The sequence below is a fragment of the Hydractinia symbiolongicarpus genome, chromosome 11 (assembly GCF_029227915.1).
Source record: "Hydractinia symbiolongicarpus strain clone_291-10 chromosome 11, HSymV2.1, whole genome shotgun sequence".
Lineage (NCBI taxonomy): Eukaryota > Metazoa > Cnidaria > Hydrozoa > Anthoathecata > Hydractiniidae > Hydractinia > Hydractinia symbiolongicarpus.
The window spans coordinates 18,257,624-18,278,129 of NC_079885.1; the positions used below are offsets into that span (position 1 = coordinate 18,257,624).

General features: G+C 48.4%; 30 non-coding genes across 30 annotated transcripts; all 30 read left to right on the forward strand.

Annotated features, from left to right (window-relative positions):
- Nucleotides 1-431: 431 nt before the first annotated feature.
- LOC130619011 (U5 spliceosomal RNA) lies at nt 432-552 on the forward strand. Its single transcript, XR_008979754.1, has one exon. It is a non-coding gene; the product is annotated as a U5 spliceosomal RNA (small nuclear RNA).
- Nucleotides 553-1,100: 548 nt separating this feature from the next.
- Nucleotides 1,101-1,221, forward strand: LOC130619012 (U5 spliceosomal RNA). Its single transcript, XR_008979756.1, has one exon. It is a non-coding gene; the product is annotated as a U5 spliceosomal RNA (small nuclear RNA).
- Nucleotides 1,222-1,771: 550 nt separating this feature from the next.
- Nucleotides 1,772-1,892, forward strand: LOC130619013 (U5 spliceosomal RNA). Its single transcript, XR_008979757.1, has one exon. It is a non-coding gene; the product is annotated as a U5 spliceosomal RNA (small nuclear RNA).
- Nucleotides 1,893-2,441: 549 nt separating this feature from the next.
- Nucleotides 2,442-2,562, forward strand: LOC130619014 (U5 spliceosomal RNA). Its single transcript, XR_008979758.1, has one exon. It is a non-coding gene; the product is annotated as a U5 spliceosomal RNA (small nuclear RNA).
- Nucleotides 2,563-3,110: 548 nt separating this feature from the next.
- On the forward strand, nt 3,111-3,231 carry LOC130619015 (U5 spliceosomal RNA). The gene has a single exon (XR_008979759.1). It is a non-coding gene; the product is annotated as a U5 spliceosomal RNA (small nuclear RNA).
- A 548-nt stretch (nt 3,232-3,779) lies between these two features.
- LOC130619016 (U5 spliceosomal RNA) lies at nt 3,780-3,900 on the forward strand. Its single transcript, XR_008979760.1, has one exon. It is a non-coding gene; the product is annotated as a U5 spliceosomal RNA (small nuclear RNA).
- Nucleotides 3,901-4,448: 548 nt separating this feature from the next.
- Nucleotides 4,449-4,569, forward strand: LOC130619017 (U5 spliceosomal RNA). Its single transcript, XR_008979761.1, has one exon. It is a non-coding gene; the product is annotated as a U5 spliceosomal RNA (small nuclear RNA).
- A 549-nt stretch (nt 4,570-5,118) lies between these two features.
- LOC130619019 (U5 spliceosomal RNA) lies at nt 5,119-5,239 on the forward strand. Its single transcript, XR_008979762.1, has one exon. It is a non-coding gene; the product is annotated as a U5 spliceosomal RNA (small nuclear RNA).
- A 548-nt stretch (nt 5,240-5,787) lies between these two features.
- LOC130619020 (U5 spliceosomal RNA) lies at nt 5,788-5,908 on the forward strand. The gene has a single exon (XR_008979763.1). It is a non-coding gene; the product is annotated as a U5 spliceosomal RNA (small nuclear RNA).
- Nucleotides 5,909-6,457: 549 nt separating this feature from the next.
- LOC130619022 (U5 spliceosomal RNA) lies at nt 6,458-6,578 on the forward strand. The gene has a single exon (XR_008979765.1). It is a non-coding gene; the product is annotated as a U5 spliceosomal RNA (small nuclear RNA).
- A 548-nt stretch (nt 6,579-7,126) lies between these two features.
- On the forward strand, nt 7,127-7,247 carry LOC130619023 (U5 spliceosomal RNA). The gene has a single exon (XR_008979767.1). It is a non-coding gene; the product is annotated as a U5 spliceosomal RNA (small nuclear RNA).
- Nucleotides 7,248-7,794: 547 nt separating this feature from the next.
- Nucleotides 7,795-7,915, forward strand: LOC130619929 (U5 spliceosomal RNA). The gene has a single exon (XR_008980665.1). It is a non-coding gene; the product is annotated as a U5 spliceosomal RNA (small nuclear RNA).
- Nucleotides 7,916-8,464: 549 nt separating this feature from the next.
- On the forward strand, nt 8,465-8,585 carry LOC130618820 (U5 spliceosomal RNA). Its single transcript, XR_008979564.1, has one exon. It is a non-coding gene; the product is annotated as a U5 spliceosomal RNA (small nuclear RNA).
- A 548-nt stretch (nt 8,586-9,133) lies between these two features.
- On the forward strand, nt 9,134-9,254 carry LOC130619663 (U5 spliceosomal RNA). Its single transcript, XR_008980401.1, has one exon. It is a non-coding gene; the product is annotated as a U5 spliceosomal RNA (small nuclear RNA).
- Nucleotides 9,255-9,802: 548 nt separating this feature from the next.
- On the forward strand, nt 9,803-9,923 carry LOC130619024 (U5 spliceosomal RNA). Its single transcript, XR_008979768.1, has one exon. It is a non-coding gene; the product is annotated as a U5 spliceosomal RNA (small nuclear RNA).
- A 549-nt stretch (nt 9,924-10,472) lies between these two features.
- LOC130619025 (U5 spliceosomal RNA) lies at nt 10,473-10,593 on the forward strand. The gene has a single exon (XR_008979769.1). It is a non-coding gene; the product is annotated as a U5 spliceosomal RNA (small nuclear RNA).
- Nucleotides 10,594-11,141: 548 nt separating this feature from the next.
- Nucleotides 11,142-11,262, forward strand: LOC130619026 (U5 spliceosomal RNA). The gene has a single exon (XR_008979770.1). It is a non-coding gene; the product is annotated as a U5 spliceosomal RNA (small nuclear RNA).
- A 549-nt stretch (nt 11,263-11,811) lies between these two features.
- LOC130619027 (U5 spliceosomal RNA) lies at nt 11,812-11,932 on the forward strand. The gene has a single exon (XR_008979771.1). It is a non-coding gene; the product is annotated as a U5 spliceosomal RNA (small nuclear RNA).
- A 547-nt stretch (nt 11,933-12,479) lies between these two features.
- On the forward strand, nt 12,480-12,600 carry LOC130619941 (U5 spliceosomal RNA). Its single transcript, XR_008980678.1, has one exon. It is a non-coding gene; the product is annotated as a U5 spliceosomal RNA (small nuclear RNA).
- A 549-nt stretch (nt 12,601-13,149) lies between these two features.
- On the forward strand, nt 13,150-13,270 carry LOC130619028 (U5 spliceosomal RNA). The gene has a single exon (XR_008979772.1). It is a non-coding gene; the product is annotated as a U5 spliceosomal RNA (small nuclear RNA).
- A 548-nt stretch (nt 13,271-13,818) lies between these two features.
- Nucleotides 13,819-13,939, forward strand: LOC130619714 (U5 spliceosomal RNA). Its single transcript, XR_008980453.1, has one exon. It is a non-coding gene; the product is annotated as a U5 spliceosomal RNA (small nuclear RNA).
- A 548-nt stretch (nt 13,940-14,487) lies between these two features.
- LOC130618818 (U5 spliceosomal RNA) lies at nt 14,488-14,608 on the forward strand. The gene has a single exon (XR_008979563.1). It is a non-coding gene; the product is annotated as a U5 spliceosomal RNA (small nuclear RNA).
- Nucleotides 14,609-15,156: 548 nt separating this feature from the next.
- On the forward strand, nt 15,157-15,277 carry LOC130619030 (U5 spliceosomal RNA). The gene has a single exon (XR_008979773.1). It is a non-coding gene; the product is annotated as a U5 spliceosomal RNA (small nuclear RNA).
- A 549-nt stretch (nt 15,278-15,826) lies between these two features.
- Nucleotides 15,827-15,947, forward strand: LOC130619031 (U5 spliceosomal RNA). Its single transcript, XR_008979774.1, has one exon. It is a non-coding gene; the product is annotated as a U5 spliceosomal RNA (small nuclear RNA).
- A 548-nt stretch (nt 15,948-16,495) lies between these two features.
- LOC130619654 (U5 spliceosomal RNA) lies at nt 16,496-16,616 on the forward strand. Its single transcript, XR_008980392.1, has one exon. It is a non-coding gene; the product is annotated as a U5 spliceosomal RNA (small nuclear RNA).
- A 549-nt stretch (nt 16,617-17,165) lies between these two features.
- LOC130619032 (U5 spliceosomal RNA) lies at nt 17,166-17,286 on the forward strand. Its single transcript, XR_008979775.1, has one exon. It is a non-coding gene; the product is annotated as a U5 spliceosomal RNA (small nuclear RNA).
- Nucleotides 17,287-17,835: 549 nt separating this feature from the next.
- On the forward strand, nt 17,836-17,956 carry LOC130619034 (U5 spliceosomal RNA). Its single transcript, XR_008979778.1, has one exon. It is a non-coding gene; the product is annotated as a U5 spliceosomal RNA (small nuclear RNA).
- A 549-nt stretch (nt 17,957-18,505) lies between these two features.
- LOC130619035 (U5 spliceosomal RNA) lies at nt 18,506-18,626 on the forward strand. Its single transcript, XR_008979779.1, has one exon. It is a non-coding gene; the product is annotated as a U5 spliceosomal RNA (small nuclear RNA).
- A 549-nt stretch (nt 18,627-19,175) lies between these two features.
- Nucleotides 19,176-19,296, forward strand: LOC130619036 (U5 spliceosomal RNA). The gene has a single exon (XR_008979780.1). It is a non-coding gene; the product is annotated as a U5 spliceosomal RNA (small nuclear RNA).
- Nucleotides 19,297-19,844: 548 nt separating this feature from the next.
- LOC130619037 (U5 spliceosomal RNA) lies at nt 19,845-19,965 on the forward strand. The gene has a single exon (XR_008979781.1). It is a non-coding gene; the product is annotated as a U5 spliceosomal RNA (small nuclear RNA).
- Nucleotides 19,966-20,506: the final 541 nt, after the last annotated feature.

Genomic DNA, 20,506 nt, shown 5'->3' on the forward strand with positions numbered 1-20,506 from the left:
AGGCCGCAGACGGCAGGGGTTGAGCCAAGGGCCTTTCGGCCGTATCCCGCTCACAAGTTTTTTTTTTTTTTTAGCAGAATAATACATACGAGCTAATCAAAATCGGCTCGAGGAAAGAAATAAAGTTCAGAGACAACCAAAGGAGTCGAACTGCAGTAGAAACAAACTAGATGTAACGCAAGCCACTAGTACGACGTATTGCCTACAGGGACCACACTCTCCGAGACAGCGAACGCAACTTCCTAGTGATTCACGCGAACGCACTCAACTAGGTGATGTAGATCAGAAAGGTGAAAGTCCTTGTGTCAAGTCTACACCTCACGATGCAGCACCTTTTAAGCGTCCTCTACGAACGGACACACTGGCAAGCGGCACACCACAAGCAAAGGTTAAGTCGGCTCGAAGGCACAACAGGTCGCGCCGACTTACGACAACTCTGGGCTTTCTTCAGTTCACGCACAAATCTTTCGCCTTTTACTAAAGATTTCCGTGGAGAAGGCCAAAACGATGAGTATATAGACGATTTTTCTACTGTCTCGCTTCGGCGGGACGATCACTAGTCTAAATGAAAAAACGTGCAGGAGGCCATACGCGGGCCTATCTCTCATCTCGCTCACAGAGACTTGGTAAGCACGGTCCACTCAATGGCTTTCCAAATGCGAAGAGTGAAGGCCGCAGACGGCAGGGGTTGAGCCAAGGGCCTTTCGGCCGTATCCCGCTCACAAGTTTTTTTTTTTTTTTAGCAGAATAATACATACGAGCTAATCAAAATCGGCTCGAGGAAAGAAATAAAGTTCAGAGACAACCAAAGGAGTCGAACTGCAGTAGAAACAAACTAGATGTAACGCAAGCCACTAGTACGACGTATTGCCTACAGGGACCACACTCTCCGAGACAGCGAACGCAACTTCCTAGTGATTCACGCGAACGCACTCAACTAGGTGATGTAGATCAGAAAGGTGAAAGTCCTTGTGTCAAGTCTACACCTCACGATGCAGCACCTTTTAAGCGTCCTCTACGAACGGACACACTGGCAAGCGGCACACCACAAGCAAAGGTTAAGTCGGCTCGAAGGCACAACAGGTCGCGCCGACTTACGACAACTCTGGGCTTTCTTCAGTTCACGCACAAATCTTTCGCCTTTTACTAAAGATTTCCGTGGAGAAGGCCAAAACGATGAGTATATAGACGATTTTTCTACTGTCTCGCTTCGGCGGGACGATCACTAGTCTAAATGAAAAAACGTGCAGGAGGCCATACGCGGGCCTATCTCTCATCTCGCTCACAGAGACTTGGTAAGCACGGTCCACTCAATGACTTTCCAAATGCGAAGAGTGAAGGCCGCAGACGGCAGGGGTTGAGCCAAGGGCCTTTCGGCCGTATCCCGCTCACAAGTTTTTTTTTTTTTTTTTAGCAGAATAATACATACGAGCTAATCAAAATCGGCTCGAGGAAAGAAATAAAGTTCAGAGACAACCAAAGGAGTCGAACTGCAGTAGAAACAAACTAGATGTAACGCAAGCCACTAGTACGACGTATTGCCTACAGGGACCACACTCTCCGAGACAGCGAACGCAACTTCCTAGTGATTCACGCGAACGCACTCAACTAGGTGATGTAGATCAGAAAGGTGAAAGTCCTTGTGTCAAGTCTACACCTCACGATGCAGCACCTTTTAAGCGTCCTCTACGAACGGACACACTGGCAAGCGGCACACCACAAGCAAAGGTTAAGTCGGCTCGAAGGCACAACAGGTCGCGCCGACTTACGACAACTCTGGGCTTTCTTCAGTTCACGCACAAATCTTTCGCCTTTTACTAAAGATTTCCGTGGAGAAGGCCAAAACGATGAGTATATAGACGATTTTTCTACTGTCTCGCTTCGGCGGGACGATCACTAGTCTAAATGAAAAAACGTGCAGGAGGCCATACGCGGGCCTATCTCTCATCTCGCTCACAGAGACTTGGTAAGCACGGTCCACTCAATGGCTTTCCAAATGCGAAGAGTGAAGGCCGCAGACGGCAGGGGTTGAGCCAAGGGCCTTTCGGCCGTATCCCGCTCACAAGTTTTTTTTTTTTTTTTAGCAGAATAATACATACGAGCTAATCAAAATCGGCTCGAGGAAAGAAATAAAGTTCAGAGACAACCAAAGGAGTCGAACTGCAGTAGAAACAAACTAGATGTAACGCAAGCCACTAGTACGACGTATTGCCTACAGGGACCACACTCTCCGAGACAGCGAACGCAACTTCCTAGTGATTCACGCGAACGCACTCAACTAGGTGATGTAGATCAGAAAGGTGAAAGTCCTTGTGTCAAGTCTACACCTCACGATGCAGCACCTTTTAAGCGTCCTCTACGAACGGACACACTGGCAAGCGGCACACCACAAGCAAAGGTTAAGTCGGCTCGAAGGCACAACAGGTCGCGCCGACTTACGACAACTCTGGGCTTTCTTCAGTTCACGCACAAATCTTTCGCCTTTTACTAAAGATTTCCGTGGAGAAGGCCAAAACGATGAGTATATAGACGATTTTTCTACTGTCTCGCTTCGGCGGGACGATCACTAGTCTAAATGAAAAAACGTGCAGGAGGCCATACGCGGGCCTATCTCTCATTTCGCTCACAGAGACTTGGTAAGCACGGTCCACTCAATGTCTTTCCAAATGCGAAGAGTGAAGGCCGCAGACGGCTGGGGTTGAGCCAAGGGCCTTTCGGCCGTATCCCGCTCACAAGTTTTTTTTTTTTTTTAGCAGAATAATACATACGAGCTAATCAAAATCGGCTCGAGGAAAGAAATAAAGTTCAGAGACAACCAAAGGAGTCGAACTGCAGTAGAAACAAACTAGATGTAACGCAAGCCACTAGTACGACGTATTGCCTACAGGGACCACACTCTCCGAGACAGCGAACGCAACTTCCTAGTGATTCACGCGAACGCACTCAACTAGGTGATGTAGATCAGAAAGGTGAAAGTCCTTGTGTCAAGTCTACACCTCACGATGCAGCACCTTTTAAGCGTCCTCTACGAACGGACACACTGGCAAGCGGCACACCACAAGCAAAGGTTAAGTCGGCTCGAAGGCACAACAGGTCGCGCCGACTTACGACAACTCTGGGCTTTCTTCAGTTCACGCACAAATCTTTCGCCTTTTACTAAAGATTTCCGTGGAGAAGGCCAAAACGATGAGTATATAGACGATTTTTCTACTGTCTCGCTTCGGCGGGACGATCACTAGTCTAAATGAAAAAACGTGCAGGAGGCCATACGCGGGCCTATCTCTCATCTCGCTCACAGAGACTTGGTAAGCACGGTCCACTCAATGGCTTTCCAAATGCGAAGAGTGAAGGCCGCAGACGGCAGGGGTTGAGCCAAGGGCCTTTCGGCCGTATCCCGCTCACAAGTTTTTTTTTTTTTTTAGCAGAATAATACATACGAGCTAATCAAAATCGGCTCGAGGAAAGAAATAAAGTTCAGAGACAACCAAAGGAGTCGAACTGCAGTAGAAACAAACTAGATGTAACGCAAGCCACTAGTACGACGTATTGCCTACAGGGACCACACTCTCCGAGACAGCGAACGCAACTTCCTAGTGATTCACGCGAACGCACTCAACTAGGTGATGTAGATCAGAAAGGTGAAAGTCCTTGTGTCAAGTCTACACCTCACGATGCAGCACCTTTTAAGCGTCCTCTACGAACGGACACACTGGCAAGCGGCACACCACAAGCAAAGGTTAAGTCGGCTCGAAGGCACAACAGGTCGCGCCGACTTACGACAACTCTGGGCTTTCTTCAGTTCACGCACAAATCTTTCGCCTTTTACTAAAGATTTCCGTGGAGAAGGCCAAAACGATGAGTATATAGACGATTTTTCTACTGTCTCGCTTCGGCGGGACGATCACTAGTCTAAATGAAAAAACGTGCAGGAGGCCATACGCGGGCCTATCTCTCATCTCGCTCACAGAGACTTGGTAAGCACGGTCCACTCAATGGCTTTCCAAATGCGAAGAGTGAAGGCCGCAGACGGCAGGGGTTGAGCCAAGGGCCTTTCGGCCGTATCCCGCTCACAAGTTTTTTTTTTTTTTTAGCAGAATAATACATACGAGCTAATCAAAATCGGCTCGAGGAAAGAAATAAAGTTCAGAGACAACCAAAGGAGTCGAACTGCAGTAGAAACAAACTAGATGTAACGCAAGCCACTAGTACGACGTATTGCCTACAGGGACCACACTCTCCGAGACAGCGAACGCAACTTCCTAGTGATTCACGCGAACGCACTCAACTAGGTGATGTAGATCAGAAAGGTGAAAGTCCTTGTGTCAAGTCTACACCTCACGATGCAGCACCTTTTAAGCGTCCTCTACGAACGGACACACTGGCAAGCGGCACACCACAAGCAAAGGTTAAGTCGGCTCGAAGGCACAACAGGTCGCGCCGACTTACGACAACTCTGGGCTTTCTTCAGTTCACGCACAAATCTTTCGCCTTTTACTAAAGATTTCCGTGGAGAAGGCCAAAACGATGAGTATATAGACGATTTTTCTACTGTCTCGCTTCGGCGGGACGATCACTAGTCTAAATGAAAAAACGTGCAGGAGGCCATACGCGGGCCTATCTCTCATCTCGCTCACAGAGACTTGGTAAGCACGGTCCACTCAATGGCTTTCCAAATGCGAAGAGTGAAGGCCGCAGACGGCAGGGGTTGAGCCAAGGGCCTTTCGGCCGTATCCCGCTCACAAGTTTTTTTTTTTTTTTTAGCAGAATAATACATACGAGCTAATCAAAATCGGCTCGAGGAAAGAAATAAAGTTCAGAGACAACCAAAGGAGTCGAACTGCAGTAGAAACAAACTAGATGTAACGCAAGCCACTAGTACGACGTATTGCCTACAGGGACCACACTCTCCGAGACAGCGAACGCAACTTCCTAGTGATTCACGCGAACGCACTCAACTAGGTGATGTAGATCAGAAAGGTGAAAGTCCTTGTGTCAAGTCTACACCTCACGATGCAGCACCTTTTAAGCGTCCTCTACGAACGGACACACTGGCAAGCGGCACACCACAAGCAAAGGTTAAGTCGGCTCGAAGGCACAACAGGTCGCGCCGACTTACGACAACTCTGGGCTTTCTTCAGTTCACGCACAAATCTTTCGCCTTTTACTAAAGATTTCCGTGGAGAAGGCCAAAACGATGAGTATATAGACGATTTTTCTACTGTCTCGCTTCGGCGGGACGATCACTAGTCTAAATGAAAAAACGTGCAGGAGGCCATACGCGGGCCTATCTCTCATCTCGCTCACAGAGACTTGGTAAGCACGGTCCACTCAATGGCTTTCCAAATGCGAAGAGTGAAGGCCGCAGACGGCAGGGGTTGAGCCAAGGGCCTTTCGGCCGTATCCCGCTCACAAGTTTTTTTTTTTTTTTAGCAGAATAATACATACGAGCTAATCAAAATCGGCTCGAGGAAAGAAATAAAGTTCAGAGACAACCAAAGGAGTCGAACTGCAGTAGAAACAAACTAGATGTAACGCAAGCCACTAGTACGACGTATTGCCTACAGGGACCACACTCTCCGAGACAGCGAACGCAACTTCCTAGTGATTCACGCGAACGCACTCAACTAGGTGATGTAGATCAGAAAGGTGAAAGTCCTTGTGTCAAGTCTACACCTCACGATGCAGCACCTTTTAAGCGTCCTCTACGAACGGACACACTGGCAAGCGGCACACCACAAGCAAAGGTTAAGTCGGCTCGAAGGCACAACAGGTCGCGCCGACTTACGACAACTCTGGGCTTTCTTCAGTTCACGCACAAATCTTTCGCCTTTTACTAAAGATTTCCGTGGAGAAGGCCAAAACGATGAGTATATAGACGATTTTTCTACTGTCTCGCTTCGGCGGGACGATCACTAGTCTAAATGAAAAAACGTGCAGGAGGCCATACGCGGGCCTATCTCTCATCTCGCTCACAGAGACTTGGTAAGCACGGTCCACTCAATGGCTTTCCAAATGCGAAGAGTGAAGGCCGCAGACGGCAGGGGTTGAGCCAAGGGCCTTTCGGCCGTATCCCGCTCACAAGTTTTTTTTTTTTTTTTAGCAGAATAATACATACGAGCTAATCAAAATCGGCTCGAGGAAAGAAATAAAGTTCAGAGACAACCAAAGGAGTCGAACTGCAGTAGAAACAAACTAGATGTAACGCAAGCCACTAGTACGACGTATTGCCTACAGGGACCACACTCTCCGAGACAGCGAACGCAACTTCCTAGTGATTCACGCGAACGCACTCAACTAGGTGATGTAGATCAGAAAGGTGAAAGTCCTTGTGTCAAGTCTACACCTCACGATGCAGCACCTTTTAAGCGTCCTCTACGAACGGACACACTGGCAAGCGGCACACCACAAGCAAAGGTTAAGTCGGCTCGAAGGCACAACAGGTCGCGCCGACTTACGACAACTCTGGGCTTTCTTCAGTTCACGCACAAATCTTTCGCCTTTTACTAAAGATTTCCGTGGAGAAGGCCAAAACGATGAGTATATAGACGATTTTTCTACTGTCTCGCTTCGGCGGGACGATCACTAGTCTAAATGAAAAAACGTGCAGGAGGCCATACGCGGGCCTATCTCTCATCTCGCTCACAGAGACTTGGTAAGCACGGTCCACTCAATGGCTTTCCAAATGCGAAGAGTGAAGGCCGCAGACGGCAGGGGTTGAGCCAAGGGCCTTTCGGCCGTATCCCGCTCACAAGTTTTTTTTTTTTTTTAGCAGAATAATACATACGAGCTAATCAAAATCGGCTCGAGGAAAGAAATAAAGTTCAGAGACAACCAAAGGAGTCGAACTGCAGTAGAAACAAACTAGATGTAACGCAAGCCACTAGTACGACGTATTGCCTACAGGGACCACACTCTCCGAGACAGCGAACGCAACTTCCTAGTGATTCACGCGAACGCACTCAACTAGGTGATGTAGATCAGAAAGGTGAAAGTCCTTGTGTCAAGTCTACACCTCACGATGCAGCACCTTTTAAGCGTCCTCTACGAACGGACACACTGGCAAGCGGCACACCACAAGCAAAGGTTAAGTCGGCTCGAAGGCACAACAGGTCGCGCCGACTTACGACAACTCTGGGCTTTCTTCAGTTCACGCACAAATCTTTCGCCTTTTACTAAAGATTTCCGTGGAGAAGGCCAAAACGATGAGTATATAGACGATTTTTCTACTGTCTCGCTTCGGCGGGACGATCACTAGTCTAAATGAAAAAACGTGCAGGAGGCCATACGCGGGCCTATCTCTCATCTCGCTCACAGAGACTTGGTAAGCACGGTCCACTCAATGGCTTTCCAAATGCGAAGAGTGAAGGCCGCAGACGGCAGGGGTTGAGCCAAGGGCCTTTCGGCCGTATCCCGCTCACAAGTTTTTTTTTTTTTTAGCAGAATATTACATACGAGCTAATCAAAATCGGCTCGAGGAAAGAAATAAAGTTCAGAGACAACCAAAGGAGTCGAACTGCAGTAGAAACAAACTAGATGTAACGCAAGCCACTAGTACGACGTATTGCCTACAGGGACCACACTCTCCGAGACAGCGAACGCAACTTCCTAGTGATTCACGCGAACGCACTCAACTAGGTGATGTAGATCAGAAAGGTGAAAGTCCTTGTGTCAAGTCTACACCTCACGATGCAGCACCTTTTAAGCGTCCTCTACGAACGGACACACTGGCAAGCGGCACACCACAAGCAAAGGTTAAGTCGGCTCGAAGGCACAACAGGTCGCGCCGACTTACGACAACTCTGGGCTTTCGTCAGTTCACGCACAAATCTTTCTCCTTTTACTAAAGATTTCCGTGGAGAAGGCCAAAACGATGAGTATATAGACGATTTTTCTACTGTCTCGCTTCGGCGGGACGATCACTAGTCTAAATGAAAAAACGTGCAGGAGGCCATACGCGGGCCTATCTCTCATCTCGCTCACAGAGACTTGGTAAGCACGGTCCACTCAATGGCTTTCCAAATGCGAAGAGTGAAGGCCGCAGACGGCAGGGGTTGAGCCAAGGGCCTTTCGGCCGTATCCCGCTCACAAGTTTTTTTTTTTTTTTTAGCAGAATATTACATACGAGCTAATCAAAATCGGCTCGAGGAAAGAAATAAAGTTCAGAGACAACCAAAGGAGTCGAACTGCAGTAGAAACAAACTAGATGTAACGCAAGCCACTAGTACGACGTATTGCCTACAGGGACCACACTCTCCGAGACAGCGAACGCAACTTCCTAGTGATTCACGCGAACGCACTCAACTAGGTGATGTAGATCAGAAAGGTGAAAGTCCTTGTGTCAAGTCTACACCTCACGATGCAGCACCTTTTAAGCGTCCTCTACGAACGGACACACTGGCAAGCGGCACACCACAAGCAAAGGTTAAGTCGGCTCGAAGGCACAACAGGTCGCGCCGACTTACGACAACTCTGGGCCTTCTTCAGTTCACGCACAAATCTTTCGCCTTTTACTAAAGATTTCCGTGGAGAAGGCCAAAACGATGAGTATATAGACGATTTTTCTACTGTCTCGCTTCGGCGGGACGATCACTAGTCTAAATGAAAAAACGTGCAGGAGGCCATACGCGGGCCTATCTCTCATCTCGCTCACAGAGACTTGGTAAGCACGGTCCACTCAATGGCTTTCCAAATGCGAAGAGTGAAGGCCGCAGACGGCAGGGGTTGAGCCAAGGGCCTTTCGGCCGTATCCGGCTCACAAGTTTTTTTTTTTTTTTAGCAGAATAATACATACGAGCTAATCAAAATCGGCTCGAGGAAAGAAATAAAGTTCAGAGACAACCAAAGGAGTCGAACTGCAGTAGAAACAAACTAGATGTAACGCAAGCCACTAGTACGACGTATTGCCTACAGGGACCACACTCTCCGAGACAGCGAACGCAACTTCCTAGTGATTCACGCGAACGCACTCAACTAGGTGATGTAGATCAGAAAGGTGAAAGTCCTTGTGTCAAGTCTACACCTCACGATGCAGCACCTTTTAAGCGTCCTCTACGAACGGACACACTGGCAAGCGGCACACCACAAGCAAAGGTTAAGTCGGCTCGAACGCACAACAGGTCGCGCCGACTTACGACAACTCTGGGCTTTCTTCAGTTCACGCACAAATCTTTCGCCTTTTACTAAAGATTTCCGTGGAGAAGGCCAAAACGATGAGTATATAGACGATTTTTCCACTGTCTCGCTTCGGCGGGACGATCACTAGTCTAAATGAAAAAACGTGCAGGAGGCCATACGCGGGCCTATCTCTCATCTCGCTCACAGAGACTTGGTAAGCACGGTCCACTCAATGGCTTTCCAAATGCGAAGAGTGAAGGCCGCAGACGGCAGGGGTTGAGCCAAGGGCCTTTCGGCCGTATCCCGCTCACAAGTTTTTTTTTTTTTTTAGCAGAATATTACATACGAGCTAATCAAAATCGGCTCGAGGAAAGAAATAAAGTTCAGAGACAACCAAAGGAGTCGAACTGCAGTAGAAACAAACTAGATGTAACGCAAGCCACTAGTACGACGTATTGCCTACAGGGACCACACTCTCCGAGACAGCGAACGCAACTTCCTAGTGATTCACGCGAACGCACTCAACTAGGTGATGTAGATCAGAAAGGTGAAAGTCCTTGTGTCAAGTCTACACCTCACGATGCAGCACCTTTTAAGCGTCCTCTACGAACGGACACACTGGCAAGCGGCACACCACAAGCAAAGGTTAAGTCGGCTCGAAGGCACAACAGGTCGCGCCGACTTACGACAACTCTGGGCTTTCTTCAGTTCACGCACAAATCTTTCGCCTTTTACTAAAGATTTCCGTGGAGAAGGCCAAAACGATGAGTATATAGACGATTTTTCTACTGTCTCGCTTCGGCGGGACGATCACTAGTCTAAATGAAAAAACGTGCAGGAGGCCATACGCGGGCCTATCTCTCATCTCGCTCACAGAGACTTGGTAAGCACGGTCCACTCAATGGCTTTCCAAATGCGAAGAGTGAAGGCCGCAGACGGCAGGGGTTGAGCCAAGGGCCTTTCGGCCGTATCCCGCTCACAAGTTTTTTTTTTTTTTTTAGCAGAATAATACATACGAGCTAATCAAAATCGGCTCGAGGAAAGAAATAAAGTTCAGAGACAACCAAAGGAGTCGAACTGCAGTAGAAACAAACTAGATGTAACGCAAGCCACTAGTACGACGTATTGCCTACAGGGACCACACTCTCCGAGACAGCGAACGCAACTTCCTAGTGATTCACGCGAACGCACTCAACTAGGTGATGTAGATCAGAAAGGTGAAAGTCCTTGTGTCAAGTCTACACCTCAAGATGCAGCACCTTTTAAGCGTCCTCTACGAACGGACACACTGGCAAGCGGCACACCACAAGCAAAGGTTAAGTCGGCTCGAAGGCACAACAGGTCGCGCCGACTTACGACAACTCTGGGCTTTCTTCAGTTCACGCACAAATCTTTCGCCTTTTACTAAAGATTTCCGTGGAGAAGGCCAAAACGATGAGTATATAGACGATTTTTCTACTGTCTCGCTTCGGCGGGACGATCACTAGTCTAAATGAAAAAACGTGCAGGAGGCCATACGCGGGCCTATCTCTCATCTCGCTCACAGAGACTTGGTAAGCACGGTCCACTCAATGGCTTTCCAAATGCGAAGAGTGAAGGCCGCAGACGGCAGGGGTTGAGCCAAGGGCCTTTCGGCCGTATCCCGCTCACAAGTTTTTTTTTTTTTTTAGCAGAATATTACATACGAGCTAATCAAAATCGGCTCGAGGAAAGAAATAAAGTTCAGAGACAACCAAAGGAGTCGAACTGCAGTAGAAACAAACTAGATGTAACGCAAGCCACTAGTACGACGTATTGCCTACAGGGACCACACTCTCCGAGACAGCGAACGCAACTTCCTAGTGATTCACGCGAACGCACTCAACTAGGTGATGTAGATCAGAAAGGTGAAAGTCCTTGTGTCAAGTCTACACCTCACGATGCAGCACCTTTTAAGCGTCCTCTACGAACGGACACACTGGCAAGCGGCACACCACAAGCAAAGGTTAAGTCGGCTCGAAGGCACAACAGGTCGCGCCGACTTACGACAACTCTGGGCTTTCTTCAGTTCACGCACAAATCTTTCGCCTTTTACTAAAGATTTCCGTGGAGAAGGCCAAAACGATGAGTATATAGACGATTTTTCTACTGTCTCGCTTCGGCGGGACGATCACTAGTCTAAATGAAAAAACGTGCAGGAGGCCATACGCGGGCCTATCTCTCATCTCGCTCACAGAGACTTGGTAAGCACGGTCCACTCAATGGCTTTCCAAATGCGAAGAGTGAAGGCCGCAGACGGCAGGGGTTGAGCCAAGGGCCTTTCGGCCGTATCCCGCTCACAAGTTTTTTTTTTTTTTTTAGCAGAATAATACATACGAGCTAATCAAAATCGGCTCGAGGAAAGAAATAAAGTTCAGAGACAACCAAAGGAGTCGAACTGCAGTAGAAACAAACTAGATGTAACGCAAGCCACTAGTACGACGTATTGCCTACAGGGACCACACTCTCCGAGACAGCGAACGCAACTTCCTAGTGATTCACGCGAACGCACTCAACTAGGTGATGTAGATCAGAAAGGTGAAAGTCCTTGTGTCAAGTCTACACCTCACGATGCAGCACCTTTTAAGCGTCCTCTACGAACGGACACACTGGCAAGCGGCACACCACAAGCAAAGGTTAAGTCGGCTCGAAGGCACAACAGGTCGCGCCGACTTACGACAACTCTGGGCTTTCTTCAGTTCACGCACAAATCTTTCGCCTTTTACTAAAGATTTCCGTGGAGAAGGCCAAAACGATGAGTATATAGACGATTTTTCTACTGTCTCGCTTCGGCGGGACGATCACTAGTCTAAATGAAAAAACGTGCAGGAGGCCATACGCGGGCCTATCTCTCATCTCGCTCACAGAGACTTGGTAAGCACGGTCCACTCAATGGCTTTCCAAATGCGAAGAGTGAAGGCCGCAGACGGCAGGGGTTGAGCCAAGGGCCTTTCGGCTGTATCCCGCTCACAAGTTTTTTTTTTTTTTAGCAGAATAATACATACGAGCTAATCAAAATCGGCTCGAGGAAAGAAATAAAGTTCAGAGACAACCAAAGGAGTCGAACTGCAGTAGAAACAAACTAGATGTAACGCAAGCCACTAGTACGACGTATTGCCTACAGGGACCACACTCTCCGAGACAGCGAACGCAACTTCCTAGTGATTCACGCGAACGCACTCAACTAGGTGATGTAGATCAGAAAGGTGAAAGTCCTTGTGTCAAGTCTACACCTCACGATGCAGCACCTTTTAAGCGTCCTCTACGAACGGACACACTGGCAAGCGGCACACCACAAGCAAAGGTTAAGTCGGCTCGAAGGCACAACAGGTCGCGCCGACTTACGACAACTCTGGGCTTTCTTCAGTTCACGCACAAATCATTCGCCTTTTACTAAAGATTTCCGTGGAGAAGGCCAAAACGATGAGTATATAGACGATTTTTCTACTGTCTCGCTTCGGCGGGACGATCACTAGTCTAAATGAAAAAACGTGCAGGAGGCCATACGCGGGCCTATCTCTCATCTCGCTCACAGAGACTTGGTAAGCACGGTCCACTCAATGGCTTTCCAAATGCGAAGAGTGAAGGCCGCAGACGGCAGGGGTTGAGCCAAGGGCCTTTCGGCCGTATCCCGCTCACAAGTTTTTTTTTTTTTTTTAGCAGAATAATACATACGAGCTAATCAAAATCGGCTCGAGGAAAGAAATAAAGTTCAGAGACAACCAAAGGAGTCGAACTGCAGTAGAAACAAACTAGATGTAACGCAAGCCACTAGTACGACGTATTGCCTACAGGGACCACACTCTCCGAGACAGCGAACGCAACTTCCTAGTGATTCACGCGAACGCACTCAACTAGGTGATGTAGATCAGAAAGGTGAAAGTCCTTGTGTCAAGTCTACACCTCACGATGCAGCACCTTTTAAGCGTCCTCTACGAACGGACACACTGGCAAGCGGCACACCACAAGCAAAGGTTAAGTCGGCTCGAAGGCACAACAGGTCGCGCCGACTTACGACAACTCTGGGCTTTCTTCAGTTCACGCACAAATCTTTCGCCTTTTACTAAAGATTTCCGTGGAGAAGGCCAAAACGATGAGTATATAGACGATTTTTCTACTGTCTCGCTTCGGCGGGACGATCACTAGTCTAAATGAAAAAACGTGCAGGAGGCCATACGCGGGCCTATCTCTCATCTCGCTCACAGAGACTTGGTAAGCACGGTCCACTCAATGGCTTTCCAAATGCGAAGAGTGAAGGCCGCAGACGGCAGGGGTTGAGCCAAGGGCCTTTCGGCCGTATCCCGCTCACAAGTTTTTTTTTTTTTTTAGCAGAATAATACATACGAGCTAATCAAAATCGGCTCGAGGAAAGAAATAAAGTTCAGAGACAACCAAAGGAGTCGAACTGCAGTAGAAACAAACTAGATGTAACGCAAGCCACTAGTACGACGTATTGCCTACAGGGACCACACTCTCCGAGACAGCGAACGCAACTTCCTAGTGATTCACGCGAACGCACTCAACTAGGTGATGTAGATCAGAAAGGTGAAAGTCCTTGTGTCAAGTCTACACCTCACGATGCAGCACCTTTTAAGCGTCCTCTACGAACGGACACACTGGCAAGCGGCACACCACAAGCAAAGGTTAAGTCGGCTCGAAGGCACAACAGGTCGCGCCGACTTACGACAACTCTGGGCTTTCTTCAGTTCACGCAAAAATCTTTCGCCTTTTACTAAAGATTTCCGTGGAGAAGGCCAAAACGATGAGTATATAGACGATTTTTCTACTGTCTCGCTTCGGCGGGACGATCACTAGTCTAAATGAAAAAACGTGCAGGAGGCCATACGCGGGCCTATCTCTCATCTCGCTCACAGAGACTTGGTAAGCACGGTCCACTCAATGGCTTTCCAAATGCGAAGAGTGAAGGCCGCAGACGGCAGGGGTTGAGCCAAGGGCCTTTCGGCCGTATCCCGCTCACAAGTTTTTTTTTTTTTTTAGCAGAATAATACATACGAGCTAATCAAAATCGGCTCGAGGAAAGAAATAAAGTTCAGAGACAACCAAAGGAGTCGAACTGCAGTAGAAACAAACTAGATGTAACGCAAGCCACTAGTACGACGTATTGCCTACAGGGACCACACTCTCCGAGACAGCGAACGCAACTTCCTAGTGATTCACGCGAACGCACTCAACTAGGTGATGTAGATCAGAAAGGTGAAAGTCCTTGTGTCAAGTCTACACCTCACGATGCAGCACCTTTTAAGCGTCCTCTACGAACGGACACACTGGCAAGCGGCACACCACAAGCAAAGGTTAAGTCGGCTCGAAGGCACAACAGGTCGCGCCGACTTACGACAACTCTGGGCTTTCTTCAGTTTACGCATAAATCTTTCGCCTTTTACTAAAGATTTCCGTGGAGAAGGCCAAAACGATGAGTATATAGACGATTTTTCTACTGTCTCGCTTCGGCGGGACGATCACTAGTCTAAATGAAAAAACGTGCCAGAGGCCATACGCGGGCCTATCTCTCATCTCGCTCACAGAGACTTGGTAAGCACGGTCCACTCAATGGCTTTCCAAATGCGAAGAGTGAAGGCCGCAGACGGCAGGGGTTGAGCCAAGGGCCTTTCGGCCGTATCCCGCTCACAAGTTTTTTTTTTTTTTTAGCAGAATAATACATACGAGCTAATCAAAATCGGCTCGAGGAAAGAAATAAAGTTCAGAGACAACCAAAGGAGTCGAACTGCAGTAGAAACAAACTAGATGTAACGCAAGCCACTAGTACGACGTATTGCCTACAGGGACCACACTCTCCGAGACAGCGAACGCAACTTCCTAGTGATTCACGCGAACGCACTCAACTAGGTGATGTAGATCAGAAAGGTGAAAGTCCTTGTGTCAAGTCTACACCTCACGATGCAGCACCTTTTAAGCGTCCTCTACGAACGGACACACTGGCAAGCGGCACACCACAAGCAAAGGTTAAGTCGGCTCAAAGGCACAACAGGTCGCGCCGACTTACGACAACTCTGGGCTTTCTTCAGTTCACGCACAAATCTTTCGCCTTTTACTAAAGATTTCCGTGGAGAAGGCCAAAACGATGAGTATATAGACGATTTTTCTACTGTCTCGCTTCGGCGGGACGATCACTAGTCTAAATGAAAAAACGTGCAGGAGGCCATACGCGGGCCTATCTCTCATCTCGCTCACAGAGACTTGGTAAGCACGGTCCACTCAATGGCTTTCCAAATGCGAAGAGTGAAGGCCGCAGACGGCAGGGGTTGAGCCAAGGGCCTTTCGGCCGTATCCCGCTCACAAGTTTTTTTTTTTTTTTTAGCAGAATAATACATACGAGCTAATCAAAATCGGCTCGAGGAAAGAAATAAAGTTCAGAGACAACCAAAGGAGTCGAACTGCAGTAGAAACAAACTAGATGTAACGCAAGCCACTAGTACGACGTATTGCCTACAGGGACCACACTCTCCGAGACAGCGAACGCAACTTCCTAGTGATTCACGCGAACGCACTCAACTAGGTGATGTAGATCAGAAAGGTGAAAGTCCTTGTGTCAAGTCTACACCTCACGATGCAGCACCTTTTAAGCGTCCTCTACGAACGGACACACTGGCAAGCGGCACACCACAAGCAAAGGTTAAGTCGGCTCGAAGGCACAACAGGTCGCGCCGACTTACGACAACTCTGGGCTTTCTTCAGTTCACGCACAAATCTTTCGCCTTTTACTAAAGATTTCCGTGGAGAAGGCCAAAACGATGAGTATATAGACGATTTTTCTACTGTCTCGCTTCGGCGGGACGATCACTAGTCTAAATGAAAAAACGTGCAGGAGGCCATACGCGGGCCTATCTCTCATCTCGCTCACAGAGACTTGGTAAGCACGGTCCACTCAATGGCTTTCCAAATGCGAAGAGTGAAGGCCGCAGACGGCAGGGGTTGAGCCAAGGGCCTTTCGGCCGTATCCCGCTCACAAGTTTTTTTTTTTTTTTAGCAGAATAATACATACGAGCTAATCAAAATCGGCTCGAGGAAAGAAATAAAGTTCAGAGACAACCAAAGGAGTCGAACTGCAGTAGAAACAAACTAGATGTAACGCAAGCCACTAGTACGACGTATTGCCTACAGGGACCACACTCTCCGAGACAGCGAACGCAACTTCCTAGTGATTCACGCGAACGCACTCAACTAGGTGATGTAGATCAGAAAGGTGAAAGTCCTTGTGTCAAGTCTACACCTCACGATGCAGCACCTTTTAAGCGTCCTCTACGAACGGACACACTGGCAAGCGGCACACCACAAGCAAAGGTTAAGTCGGCTCGAAGGCACAACAGGTCGCGCCGACTTACGACAACTCTGGGCTTTCTTCAGTTCACGCACAAATCTTTCGCCTTTTACTAAAGATTTCCGTGGAGAAGGCCAAACCGATGAGTATATAGACGATTTTTCTACTGTCTCGCTTCGGCGGGACGATCACTAGTCTAAATGAAAAAACGTGCAGGAGGCCATACGCGGGCCTATCTCTCATCTCGCTCACAGAGACTTGGTAAGCACGGTCCACTCAATGGCTTTCCAAATGCGAAGAGTGAAGGCCGCAGACGGCAGGGGTTGAGCCAAGGGCCTTTCGGCCGTATCCCGCTCACAAGTTTTTTTTTTTTTTTTAGCAGAATAATACATACGAGCTAATCAAAATCGGCTCGAGGAAAGAAATAAAGTTCAGAGACAACCAAAGGAGTCGAACTGCAGTAGAAACAAACTAGATGTAACGCAAGCCACTAGTACGACGTATTGCCTACAGGGACCACACTCTCCGAGACAGCGAACGCAACTTCCTAGTGATTCACGCGAACGCACTCAACTAGGTGATGTAGATCAGAAAGGTGAAAGTCCTTGTGTCAAGTCTACACCTCACGATGCAGCACCTTTTAAGCGTCCTCTACGAACGGACACACTGGCAAGCGGCACACCACAAGCAAAGGTTAAGTCGGCTCGAAGGCACAACAGGTCGCGCCGACTTACGACAACTCTGGGCTTTCTTCAGTTCACGCACAAATCTTTCGCCTTTTACTAAAGATTTCCGTGGAGAAGGCCAAAACGATGAGTATATAGACGATTTTTCTACTGTCTCGCTTCGGCGGGACGATCACTAGTCTAAATGAAAAAACGTGCAGGAGGCCATACGCGGGCCTATCTCTCATCTCGCTCACAGAGACTTGGTAAGCACGGTCCACTCAATGGCTTTCCAAATGCGAAGAGTGAAGGCCGCAGACGGCAGGGGTTGAGCCAAGGGCCTTTCGGCCGTATCCCGCTCACAAGTTTTTTTTTTTTTTTTAGCAGAATAATACATACGAGCTAATCAAAATCGGCTCGAGGAAAGAAATAAAGTTCAGAGACAACCAAAGGAGTCGAACTGCAGTAGAAACAAACTAGATGTAACGCAAGCCACTAGTACGACGTATTGCCTACAGGGACCACACTCTCCGAGACAGCGAACGCAACTTCCTAGTGATTCACGCGAACGCACTCAACTAGGTGATGTAGATCAGAAAGGTGAAAGTCCTTGTGTCAAGTCTACACCTCACGATGCAGCACCTTTTAAGCGTCCTCTACGAACGGACACACTGGCAAGCGGCACACCACAAGCAAAGGTTAAGTCGGCTCGAAGGCACAACAGGTCGCGCCGACTTACGACAACTCTGGGCTTTCTTCAGTTCACGCACAAATCTTTCGCCTTTTACTAAAGATTTCCGTGGAGAAGGCCAAAACGATGAGTATATAGACGATTTTTCTACTGTCTCGCTTCGGCGGGACGATCACTAGTCTAAATGAAAAAACGTGCAGGAGGCCATACGCGGGCCTATCTCTCATCTCGCTCACAGAGACTTGGTAAGCACGGTCCACTCAATGGCTTTCCAAATGCGAAGAGTGAAGGCCGCAGACGGCAGGGGTTGAGCCAAGGGCCTTTCGGCCGTATCCCGCTCACAAGTTTTTTTTTTTTTTTTAGCAGAATATTACATACGAGCTAATCAAAATCGGCTCGAGGAAAGAAATAAAGTTCAGAGACAACCAAAGGAGTCGAACTGCAGTAGAAACAAACTAGATGTAACGCAAGCCACTAGTACGACGTATTGCCTACAGGGACCACACTCTCCGAGACAGCGAACGCAACTTCCTAGTGATTCACGCGAACGCACTCAACTAGGTGATGTAGATCAGAAAGGTGAAAGTCCTTGTGTCAAGTCTACACCTCACGATGCAGCACCTTTTAAGCGTCCTCTACGAACGGACACACTGGCAAGCGGCACACCACAAGCAAAGGTTAAGTCGGCTCGAAGGCACAACAGGTCGCGCCGACTTACGACAACTCTGGGCTTTCTTCAGTTCACGCACAAATCTTTCGCCTTTTACTAAAGATTTCCGTGGAGAAGGCCAAAACGATGAGTATATAGACGATTTTTCTACTGTCTCGCTTCGGCGGGACGATCACTAGTCTAAATGAAAAAACGTGCAGGAGGCCATACGCGGGCCTATCTCTCATCTCGCTCACAGAGACTTGGTAAGCACGGTCCACTCAATGGCTTTCCAAATGCGAAGAGTGAAGGCCGCAGACGGCAGGGGTTGAGCCAAGGGCCTTTCGGCCGTATCCCGCTCACAAGTTTTTTTTTTTTTTTTAGCAGAATAATACATACGAGCTAATCAAAATCGGCTCGAGGAAAGAAATAAAGTTCAGAGACAACCAAAGGAGTCGAACTGCAGTAGAAACAAACTAGATGTAACGCAAGCCACTAGTACGACGTATTGCCTACAGGGACCACACTCTCCGAGACAGCGAACGCAACTTCCTAGTGATTCACGCGAACGCACTCAACTAGGTGATGTAGATCAGAAAGGTGAAAGTCCTTGTGTCAAGTCTACACCTCACGATGCAGCACCTTTTAAGCGTCCTCTACGAACGGACACACTGGCAAGCGGCACACCACAAGCAAAGGTTAAGTCGGCTCGAAGGCACAACAGGTCGCGCCGACTTACGACAACTCTGGGCTTTCTTCAGTTCACGCACAAATCTTTCGCCTTTTACTAAAGATTTCCGTGGAGAAGGCCAAAACGATGAGTATATAGACGATTTTTCTACTGTCTCGCTTCGGCGGGACGATCACTAGTCTAAATGAAAAAACGTGCAGGAGGCCATACGCGGGCCTATCTCTCATCTCGCTCACAGAGACTTGGTAAGCACGGTCCACTCAATGGCTTTCCAAATGCGAAGAGTGAAGGACGCAGACGGCAGGGGTTGAGCCAAGGGCCTTTCGGCCGTATCCCGCTCACAAGTTTTTTTTTTTTTTTAGCAGAATAATACATACGAGCTAATCAAAATCGGCTCGAGGAAAGAAATAAAGTTCAGAGACAACCAAAGGAGTCGAACTGCAGTAGAAACAAACTAGATGTAACGCAAGCCACTAGTACGACGTATTGCCTACAGGGACCACACTCTCCGAGACAGCGAACGCAACTTCCTAGTGATTCACGCGAACGCACTCAACTAGGTGATGTAGATCAGAAAGTTGAAAGTCCTTGTGTCAAGTCTACACCTCACGATGCAGCACCTTTTAAGCGTCCTCTACGAACGGACACACTGGCAAGCGGCACACCACAAGCAAAGGTTAAGTCGGCTCGAAGGCACAACAGGTCGCGCCGACTTACGACAACTCTGGGCTTTCTTCAGTTCACGCACAAATCTTTCGCCTTTTACTAAAGATTTCCGTGGAGAAGGCCAAAACGATGAGTATATAGACGATTTTTCTACTGTCTCGCTTCGGCGGGACGATCACTAGTCTAAATGAAAAAACGTGCAGGAGGCCATACGCGGGCCTATCTCTCATCTCGCTCACAGAGACTTGGTAAGCACGGTCCACTCAATGGCTTTCCAAATGCGAAGAGTGAAGGCCGCAGACGGCAGGGGTTGAGCCAAGGGCCTTTCGGCCGTATCCCGCTCACAAGTTTTTTTTTTTTTTAGCAGAATATTACATACGAGCTAATCAAAATCGGCTCGAGGAAAGAAATAAAGTTCAGAGACAACCAAAGGAGTCGAACTGCAGTAGAAACAAACTAGATGTAACGCAAGCCACTAGTACGACGTATTGCCTACAGGGACCACACTCTCCGAGACAGCGAACGCAACTTCCTAGTGATTCACGCGAACGCACTCAACTAGGTGATGTAGATCAGAAAGGTGAAAGTCCTTGTGTCAAGTCTACACCTCACGATGCAGCACCTTTTAAGCGTCCTCTACGAACGGACACACTGGCAAGCGGCACACCACAAGCAAAGGTTAAGTCGGCTCGAAGGCACAACAGGTCGCGCCGAC